Here is an 11,221-nt window from a genome sequence, read left to right on the forward strand (position 1 = left end):
TTTGTAAATGCTCTCTGAAGAAACTGCTGTTGGGATAAATTTATTTTTCAAAAAGCAGAAACAGAACAACAGAAGAAAGTGGGAAAAGGTACACAAGTTTGTGATTACAGATGAAGTCCTTAGCAGGATGGTCTCAGCCTGATCTTGCAGGGTAAGTTTGAAACATGGTGCCTTAGAATTTGTACCAGTGAGAGACAAGGACCTAGAACTCTGATGCTCATGCATTTTTAAGATGTTGGTGGCTAAAGGCTTCCCCATGAATACATAAATATATACACAGTTCCAGCTCTCTGTGCCTGTGGGCAAAACTAACTTCAGGATCCTATTGACATTCTTCCAACTGGCAAGTAGGAAAGCAGTAGAAAGCAAGAGCACATTGTGGTTGGCAGAAGGATGTACACAAACATTAAAAAGGATCACAGGAGATATCGAGGAAACACAATGCACAGTTTTGTTGGGAGCCATTAAAGGTAGAAATTGAACACACCTGCAGGGCTGTGGCATGGCCCAGCATCACTGACTTGGAGAACAAAAAGACACCTCAAGGGGCAAGATAAGGCCACAGCTGAGGACTACTTGCTCCAACTGCAATTAACAAGATAGAGACTGTAGCTGCAGGCACTTCACTCCTGTACTGAAAGGCAACTTGGAGACTTTCTCCTAGGATAGTTCTCCTAAATTAACATATTCTGTTACTTGAAAAAGTCTTTGAACCATTCCCAATGTCCTGCTCAGTTTCTTGCATTTCCACTCTAACTTCTTCCTTGTTTGAAAACTAAATAAATACAGGTGTCCCAGAGACACCCCTTGTCTCAGCCCCCAGAGTCCTGAACTCTGTGGGGGCTTTGATCCTCCTGGAGCCCTAAAAATCATATCATTTGTCTCATTTATTTAAGCCTTTGATATATACTCATTTGGGAGATTAGAGATCTTGGCCAGGTCCCCAATGCAATGTCCACTCTGTATTGTCTTGTAGTTATCAATACTGTGTAATACTTACTTGTCCTTAGATTTTGAGATCTGTGACAGTATAATGACTTGGAATTCAACACCCACCCTTTGGTGTTCCCTCCTGTTCTACATCAGCTACATTTCCTAGGGTTTCTTGAAATTAGAATCCTGGGTTTGATTTAAATTCAAGCAACTAGGTTCATTTCTGTAAAATTTTGAAGGTGCAGTCAAGGCAGAGTTTGGGCTACTACAGTTTTTACTTTTCTGGTGGTGAGCATGGTTTCTCAGGCATGTCATTTTCTGTGGCAGTATTATCAAAGGTCTCAAGATCCAGTCATAAAACTGGGAGAAGAATGTGGGACATTCATTTTGCTTGTGTGGCTCACAGCAGAAATGACACAACTTTGGAGCTCCTGGCAGCAGCTTCCTGATCATTTTTGGTCTCCTGGTGGTAACAGAAACAACCTACTTCTCAAGCCATGAGCCCCCTGATCATGTGAGAGGAAGCAGCTGTCTTGATTGGCCAGGTTGGGTCTGTAGTTAATCTGTGAAAGATGTTCCTAAAAGCTTATATTAAAGTCCTTTTCTTCATCATTTCCCACAATTCTACAATGAATACCTTCCTGTATGACCTAAAATACAGTTTCTGCAATGGAACCCTTATATAAACAATATACAAAGGATATAGATGAATTCATACAATTGGCAGGGAAAATGGCTTTTACCAGTACTTGGAGAAGTGAAGATGGATGAGGAAAGGAGATATGTTAATGAAAGGAAGCAAAGTTTTAGTAGGAGAAGAGAAACAAGCTTTAGTGACTTGTTGAACAGAATGCTTATTATGATAAATAATAATGCACCTTAAAATTCAAAATTACTAAAAGAATGGCTTTAAGGTTTTTTTCCAAACATGTCAGATAGATAGCAGCAGCTACGGAGGCTCTCTGAGATACCTCACTTAGAGTCCAGGAATGGTGCGGTGCGAGGAGTCCTAAGCAGGGGGAGATGTACCCTGCCGACCCAGGAATGAACTAAGCTAAGAGAAATCAACTGGAAACACAATCCTGGTGCTATAACAGGAACAGATAAGGTTTCATCATGGAAGCTAAAGCCCGTGCCACTGGAAGCCGCGATTGGAATTTCCTGCTGCCACTGCTGCCTCTGAATTGGCACAGCAGGGACAGAGATGTGCAAAAACTCTGAGAGTGGGAACTGGTGAACAGAGTTGAGAGCGGCACTGGCTGGGAGCCCTGCATTGACCAGTGGTGAGTGAGTGGAACAGGGACCCATCCATAGAGTATGAGGCTTCAGCAAAGGACATACTGGGACCAGGCAGACCTGCCAGAACAGGATACTGCAGTGACTTTAGTTGCATATTCCCCTCTCAAGTGGCATTGGTGGGGAGCGCTTAGCCTGGGTGACATCGCTGACTAGGAGCCAGTAAGCTAGTCCACATCAGGTCGCAGCACCTGGAAGTGCACCCTAGCAGTGAAGCCTTCGGTAGGTTGGCCTGGAGGGGCAGGCCCAGCAGAGGCTGCTCAGATCTGTGTCTCCCTAGTACACTGCAGTGGGCAGGAACACCTAGCTGGTGCAATTCAAAGAGACAAAGAGAAAAAAAAAAAACTGGGCCTCCTATACTCACTTGTATGGAAGGAACAAAAAGTATGGGAAGAGGGAGCAACAAGAAACGGTCCTCAGTCCCCAATCCTGAGAACACTGATCCAGGAAAGGTGAATGCAAAGGAGAATGAGGAAAGAAAACATGCAATATCAGACACGGAATCAATAGACATAAAGTGGTATCTCCGGAGCCTCATAGACGAGTTCAAAAGTGAAGTATTTAATGAAATAAAGCGAGATATAAGTAGAATAGTTAGAGAAAGGCTAAGCACCATCCAAGAAAAGACAGAGGGTGGAATGGAAGAACAGAAAAAAAGGGGAGAATTGTTTGATGGAGAAAATAGAGAAAACATACAATATGTGAAGCAGGTTCAAAGAGATTACCAGGAAACTATTGAAAGCTGGCATAACAGCTTGAAAGAAACTAAGGATAGATTATCTGAACTGGAGGGCAGATTTGTAATGTGGGAGCATGAAATGAAAAACTTCTTAAAAATAACAAGAAAACAAATAGCAATAATACAAAGGCTAGAAGATGATAAGAGGATCTATAACTTAAGAATTAAGCACATAAAAGAAGAAGTAGGGACACAAACAGTTGGACTACAAAAGCTATTCACAGAAATAATCCAAAATAATTTCCCTAATTTATCAAAAGGTAAAGATACTCAGATGTGTGAGGCATACAGAACCCAACCACCTACAACCCAAACAGAGCTACACCCAGGCATATAATAATCAAAATTTGAGAAATCCAATATAGGAACAGAGTATTAAAAGCTGTCGTACATGGGCTGGGGATTTAGCTCAGTGCCATAAGTGCCTGCCTTGCAAGCAGGCAGTCATGAGTTCGATCCCCGTTACCGATAAAAAGAAAAAACACAAAAAAAAAAGCTGTCAGAGACAAGAAACAGATCACTTACAAGGGAACACCCATCAGAATTACAGCAGACTTCTGGGCACAAACCATCAAATCATGAAGAGCATGGGGGGGAAATAATTCAAGCTTTGAAAGATAGTAACCTCCAGCCAAGATTGATATATCCTGCACAACTGTCCCTAGAAATTGATGGAAAAACAAGGTGCTTCCAGGATAAAGAGGAACTAGAGGAATTTGCAACCACCAATTCAACTCTACAGAGAATACTGCAGGATATTCTAAAAAAGAAAAATTCCAAGATTCCAGAAACAGTGGCAGAGAGGCCACGATGAATGGAGCAGAAAGCAAAATGAAGAACACAAAGTGACAACTAATAACAGAAAAAGAGCTCAACAGAAATGAGGCAGAGAAGGTTGGATGGTAGGAACAGCTATTTTGGAGAAAACAAGACATCATAATAGCTAGTGCTGATTTAATATCATCTTGTTTTGAAGTCCCATCAAGCTTTTGTTCTTCTGTCTCCATCAGTCTTAACAGGTTGTATCTTATTGGAGTTTATTATATGTGATAATATAAGTAAAAACTTTTATGGACAAGGAGATTATACAAAAACCATTGTTCATTTGCTGATAGTTGGTTCTGAATACCCTGTAATACTGTCATTCTCTCGAATGGTTTTACATTGTCTTGATATGTTTGGTGCTACAGTATACAAAGTTATACTCAAAGATTTCCAGGAAAGAGACATTATGGTAACTACTTTTATGTCAGGATATCTTGTGGTGAAACACTATTTTGCTTAAATGGTTATGTTTTGACCGGCACTGTTTTGTTGTTATGCCCTCTTTTATCTCAATCTCCTTTTTTTAATTATTTGCTTTTTTATTTTTATCTTTTTAATTAAGGGAAAAATAAAAGATAGCAGGGTACATTATAGTAACCCACTTTGATTGCCTTTTAACTTAATTTGAAACCCTGTACTGCCCTCAACATCTTGTTCTGACTGATTTTCCCCTATTCTGCTTTGCTTGATAGTACCAAGTTCGAAAGTATAGGCAACAACTGTGAAGACAATAAGATTCATTATGACACCCATTCTGGTTGACTATTATCTTCTTTTAAAGTCCTGTAATATCTCCAATGTTTTGGTTTTATTCTTTACTGTTTTGTTCAATTTTGATTATAGCTGATGATATATAGGCAATTCTTTTTAAGATAGCAAGAGGCAGTATGGTAACCATTGTTGATCACCTGGTATTTTGGTTTTACATTATCTATTATGTCCATCCTTTTAATTTGACTGACTCTGTTCTGTTATGTCACAATTGGTTTTACTCTCTTCAAAAAAAAAGTAATAAGAACTGTGGGAGTAATAAAATCCAAAATGTGTAATTGTCGTTGTACAAAGGAGAGGAAAATAAAGTGCTCTGTAGGATATAACTGCATATATATTTAAGTGTATAAGATAGATAACCATATTACTGAGTTTTGTTGGATCATTGAACAAAACTGTTTGCAGTCTCACTGTTTGAAAGTCCACTTTATATGCTTTAATTTTGTAACTTGAACAACTATTTTTAAGATAAAAATATGTAATCTATTAACTAGTGATTCACTACTGTTTATTCTTTCTGAAATTCTGTATAATTTGTACCCTTTTTCTTGTTTTTTTCTCCTTAAATAAAATTTTTTTAAAAAGTTTTTTTCCACAAAAGTATATGAGGTTATAGATTTGTTAATTAGCTTGACTTAATTATTCTATAATATAAAGATGTATCAAAATACCACATTGTACTTAATAAATATATAATATATAAAATATATGATATATAATATGTACAGCTGCATGTGGGTTGCATACCTGTAACCCCAGCACTCTGAGAGGCTGAAGCAGTAAGATTATTGCCTGGGCAAAGTAGTGAGAGCCTATCTCAAAACTTCAGAAATGAAGAAGTGGACTGGACATGCAGTTCAGTGCAAAAGCCCTGGGTTCAGTCTCCAAAACAACAACTAATAAAACTTCATTTTAATATGTATAATTGGGCTGGGGATTTAGCTCAGTGGGACAAGCGCCTGCCTAGCAAGCATGAGATCATGAGTTCAATCTCTGGTACCAAAAAAATATATAGAATTATTTATCCATTAAAATTAAATTAGTACACTGAAAGGAATTATACAAATTCATAAAATCTTTTTCTTTCAAAAAATTCAATGTGTTTTTTTTTACTTTTGCAATTTTGTTACATAACATTTGCTTTAGTTGACATGATGAATAAGACCAACTGAAAAAAAATTTTAACTCAAAAACTCTGACTTCAAAGGCAAATATAAAGAAATGATTATGAGAGGAAAATGATACTTATCTCTTTGATCAGCACATGCTGAAATCATGTGGTTGAAATATCATTCCAAAACCCATTAATACATACAAATAATATATTTTAAGCATAATACAAGATTTAATAAAAATATTTTTAAGAAACTTGAACATTAGCTATTTTTAAACTTTGCATTTCTGCTAATAACACTCCCACCTCACCTCCAACAATACACACATAGATCATGGGTCAATTAAAAATGTGATAAACATATAAGTATAAAAGTAAATTATATTAATATATTTTAAAGTAGAATCAAGTTATGTCATTCTGTATGTTTATTTCATATTATTTCCTAAAGTTCTCTGTTATTTTGTTTTCTGTCCACAAGATAGGTTTCCTTTCTAACAGTCTTTCCTTTGCATGCTTCCCCAAAATAGAAATTCTTGTAAGAATGGAGTCATTTTTTAGCTGATTTGATTAATAATTGAGGATGTCCTATTGTTTTCTCGAGGCACATTTTTGGTTACTGATATACCTTTTACAATATTTATGTAACTAAATACATTTGCACTTGTTTATCAAGTCTTTATAACTGGAAAGGGTTTCTGTGTATAGTAAAAAAAATCACCTAGATTTTGCTTTAATTTTCCATATACTGAACAAAACTATGAAAGTTAATGTTTCTTAAATACAGTACATAAAAATTGCCATAGTTAAATTTTCTTGAATGATTTCAGGTGCAATAACATATTTAATATAATTGATTCTTTTGCATATTTCAGACACCTTATCAGCAGCTTAAACATTTCAAAACCTTCTACATTACAGAGATGAAAAATACAATTATAAAATTTATTACTGGAATGAGGATGCAGCTACATTGTAGAGCACTTGCCTACCAGGTACACGACTCTGGTTTCAACTGCAGTACTTCAAAAATATAAATTAATTAATCAAAAATAAAACCTTATTCCTACAAAATAACTCAAGTTCCAGTTTTAACACCAATTAAAATGTTGAACTTGGACAACTGGTCCCTTTAGGTAAGATCAGCCTCAGGCACATTGGCCAGGTATGGGGAAAACTATGAGAAATCTGTTGTCACTTGGCATAGCTGATGCCATCTTGAGCCCTGCATTTAATTAGTGCTCTGTATTTGACCTAGGAAAATGGAAAATTTCTCAGGGTATAAGTCCCATGAGAAAAGCAGAATGAGCTGTACCCACAGGAGAAAAATTAACCTGCTCAACAAAAGAAGCAGGATAATGTGAAATTCTAGCTAAATTGTTTCCAACAGGATGTCTATTTGCGGTTCTCTGTTTAAAAGCTTTGTGATTTTCCAGTTCAGGGCCACTCGGTGAGACTCTGAAACAGTGGTCAATGAGCTCAGCTAATTAAATTTCAAATTTATCCATTTGCCTGTTTGGATTCCTATACTGTTTTTGAACCCACTTCAAAATCCTTCAGAGGTTTAGACCATTTATATGATTATTGTCAGAACCAAAATCAAGATGGTTCATAAACGGTGCTGAAAATATAAGGAAAATAATTACAAGTTAACTAATCTCAAACAGTCATTTCCAATCTGCACCCAAAAACATCAGACCTGGTGTCTTCAAGTGTACTGCAGATGGGTGAGATGGATTGTTGAAGGAAAAGATGGATTGTTGAAGGAAAAGCTTTAACAAGTAGAAAATCTTGGTGGAATGAGGAGTGATTAAATGTGGAGATTCTTAAGGGACACAGCCTCCCATCGTGATATTTTTAATTCATTTGAGATAACACAGATTAAGATCTAGTCTCTGATCCTTTCCCATAACCATGGTAGGGGAGCTATATTCCAAGATATATAAGGCAACAGGCCAAGACATCAAGGCAAGGTATCTGAACAGCAGGATAATTTCAGAAGAAAACTGCTTGGAAAGACTCCATCTTAAATTGAAATAAACAATACAGAGAATAATCACTTTAAAAATAATCATAAACACAATACATCTTCTTTTTGAAAAGCCCAACTAAAGCATATAGGATATGCAAAAGTTGAAAACGCAAAGTTAGAAGAAATTGTATCAAGTAAATACTACGAGAAAACTACTATCTATGTTAGTATCAGACAAAATAGATTTCTTAGAAGAAAGCATGATTAAGGGGAGAGGTCAGTATACAATGATAAAATTTCATTTGCCCAAAAGATCTTTTTTTTTTTCTTTTTTGTCTTTTTGAGACAGTATCTCTCTGTGGCTCAGGTTGGCCTTCAACTCACTTTGTAGCCCAGCCTCCCAAGTGCTGGGATCATAGGCATGTGCCACCATACCTGGCTTGCCCAAAATAGTTTAACTATGGATGAACCTAATAAAATCACCTCAAAACATCTAGAGTTGAAATTAATTGAATTGCAAAAATAAATAAATAAATTGGTGCCATTGTAATACATTTCAAAAATACCTCTCATAATTATCAATAAATTAAAGAAATTAAATTCAAGAAGGGTTTAGATGTTCTGGAAAATAAATAAGAAATTTAGCCTATATAGAGTTTTGCATCCAAAACTTTGAGGGTCTGCATTCTTTTTTAAATTTATTTTATAAACTAAGATGGAGAAAAATTGAAACAAGTACTGGCCCACAAAATGTACTGTAATAAATTTCAAAGCATAGTATACACTATTTCCTCTGACAACTCAATTAAATTAAAAAGTGATTAAAATAATTAACAAATATATTCGCTGTTGGAAGATGATTTTCCATGCATTTTATTAATATTTCCACAAATCTTGTGAATAGAGATACTTATTGAATTTTTCCAGGCTATCTTTTCAAAAATGTTTCTATGCTAGACAGCCTTAGAACATTGAGATAGTAATTCCATCTATGACAAAGAGAAAGCATATTTGCTGAACAGTATAAAAGATTTGAGGAATTGGCCATGCTGGGACCAGGAGGAGCCAAACAAAGATCCAACTAGCCATCTTTCTGGTAAGCCTCAAAAGACATGAGGGGTCCAGAAGAGAAAAATTAGGGCCTCCCATACACATACCAGTGCATGGGCTGAGAATCAACCCCAAACCCTGCAACTCCCGCAATAACCCCCCCCCCCAAGCAACTGCTGGTTGGGAGGACAGGCTGAGTTGATAGTAACCAAGATACAAAAAGCAACTAAATGCTTGTATTGTTTGGTTGATTTTTCAGGCCTGGAGCCGGCAGTCTGAGCATCTATTGGGAGGATGATAGTATACAATATAGCAAATATGGGTGATTTCTTTCTGTCTTTGAAGTCTAATATTGTTCTCATTGTTATGTTTTGTTCTGATTGTTTTGCTTTATTCAATGCTCTGTCTGACTGGTTTTATTCTGTTTTGTTTTGTTTTGATTTTGCTATATCTGATGGAATGGACAACTGATATGAAGATAACAAGTTATACTATGGTAGCTATTGTTGTTTTCCTAGTATCGTGCTTTGAAGTTCTGTACCAGTTTCATGGCTTTGTTTTGATTTCCTTTGTTCTGCTTTGTTTTGTTGTGTTTTATTTCTTTAAAATTAAAAATAAGGCCTGGGGATTTAGGTCAGTGGCATAAGTGCTTGCTCAGCAAGTGCAAGGTTTCAAGTTCAATACCCAGTACCACAAAAAAGATAATAAAAATAAAAAATAAAAGATTTGAGAATGATGTAGCCTGGACAGGCAAGTGCAGGGCAACTCAGCTGATATCCTCCAAACCACCTGCTTGCCAGGCCTCAGCTGCTATCTTGATTCTGTGCTACTAGGAAGTTGTGTCGCCAGATAATTAGTGTCATGGAGCCTCAGGTGTCAAATAGCCCAACATCCAATACAAACAATGGACCCTCCAACAACAACATAAAATGTCCTTCTCCCAGGCAGACAGGGACAGCCACAGATGACAGCAAAATTAACTTCATCATCAACTATTTACTCCAAAATATGACCCAAGCGGAATTCAGGATTCTCTCCAGTAGCACTGGTGAAATAGAATCCTGCAAACTTGTGAGAGACAAAATTAAAGGACAGAGTTTAGGGTATGGATTTGTTAAATATATTGATCCAAAGGATGCAGAGAAAGCCATCAACACTTTAAATTGATTCCGAGTTCAAACCAAAACCGTAATGATCTTATATGCCTGGCCAAGCTTAGCTTCAATCAGGGAATGCTAACCTCCATGTTAGTGAGCTCCCCAAAACCATGACCCAAAAGGAACTGAAGCAGCTTTTCTCACAATATGGTCAGATTATTACCTCATGAATCCTGGTTGGTCAAGTTACAGGAGTGTCTAAAGGGATGGGATTCCACTTTGATAAGAGAATCAAGGCAGAATAAGCCATTAAAGGGCCGAATGGCCAGAAGCCCAGTGGCACTACAGAACTGATTATTGTGAATTTTGCCAACAACCCCAGCCAAAATTCGAGCCAGACCCTGCTTTTCCAGATGTACTAGTCCCCCAGCTGATGCTAACTTGGCCCACTCCTTCACCAGCGCTCGGACGTTGAGGCTGAACAATTTGCTTAATGTGGCCTATGCGTAAAGAGACTGATGTCCAGACTAGTCACTCCTTCTGCTTGTCCTCCCAGGTTATCCTCAGTCACAAAAGACTAGGCCACAGAAGAATAGGCTGGTGTATGTTCATCTACAACCTGTCCCTTGATTCTGACTAGAGTGACCTCTGGTGGCTCTTCAGCTCCTTTGATGCAGTGAACAACATCAAATTTCAACACCAATAACAACAAATGCAAAGGATTTGGCTTTGTCATCATGACCAACTACAATGAGGCAGCCATGGCCCTTGCCAGCCTCAATGGTATTGCCTGGAGACAGAATGCTGCAAGTTTCCTTTAAAACCAACAAAGCCCACAAGTCCTAAATTTCCCATCCTTTCTTACTAATACACACACACACACACACACACACACACACACACACACACACACATATATGATGTAGATATATGAACAAAACACACATGCACACACACATATATATACAAAGAAAGGGAAACAAATTTTCAAGGCTTATATTCAACCATGGACTTTGTAAGCCAATAGTGCCTAAGTATGAAAATATTGGATTATCCTGAGATGTACCAGGAAAGGACTTTATAATGTTTAGAAAAAAGAAAAAAAAAAAACTTTGATGTAATGAATATTCTCTCATAGCTGTCATTGTTGAAAATAATATACTTTGATATCAGTGTGCAGGGATTTTTACCCAGCCAGCTAACTTTACTACTTTTCTTGAAGGTGGATCTTTTAAAGATGAGCATTTGCTCACTTGAAGAAGAAAAATAAAAAACAAATAACAAGTAATAATAAAATCCCTCAGTGGTGATGAAGGGATTCAAAGAAAGAAAAAAAAAGGATTTTTTTGTTTTCAAAATGTTGATCCAATCAGGTTGGTAAAAACCCACACAAAAATTAAAGAGCAGCAATAAAAATTGCAAAA

At 36.9% G+C, this 11,221-nt stretch overlaps 1 pseudogene; it reads left to right on the forward strand.

Annotated features, from left to right (window-relative positions):
- The first annotated feature begins 9,552 nt into the window (after positions 1 to 9,552).
- LOC100727556 (ELAV-like protein 4) lies at positions 9,553 to 10,643 on the forward strand (annotated as a pseudogene).
- Positions 10,644 to 11,221: the final 578 nt, after the last annotated feature.

The sequence above is a fragment of the Cavia porcellus genome, unplaced genomic scaffold (assembly GCF_034190915.1).
Source record: "Cavia porcellus strain 051 isolate PalLab524CR breed Dunkin Hartley unplaced genomic scaffold, mCavPor4.1 scaffold_33, whole genome shotgun sequence".
Taxonomy (NCBI): Eukaryota; Metazoa; Chordata; class Mammalia; order Rodentia; family Caviidae; genus Cavia; species Cavia porcellus.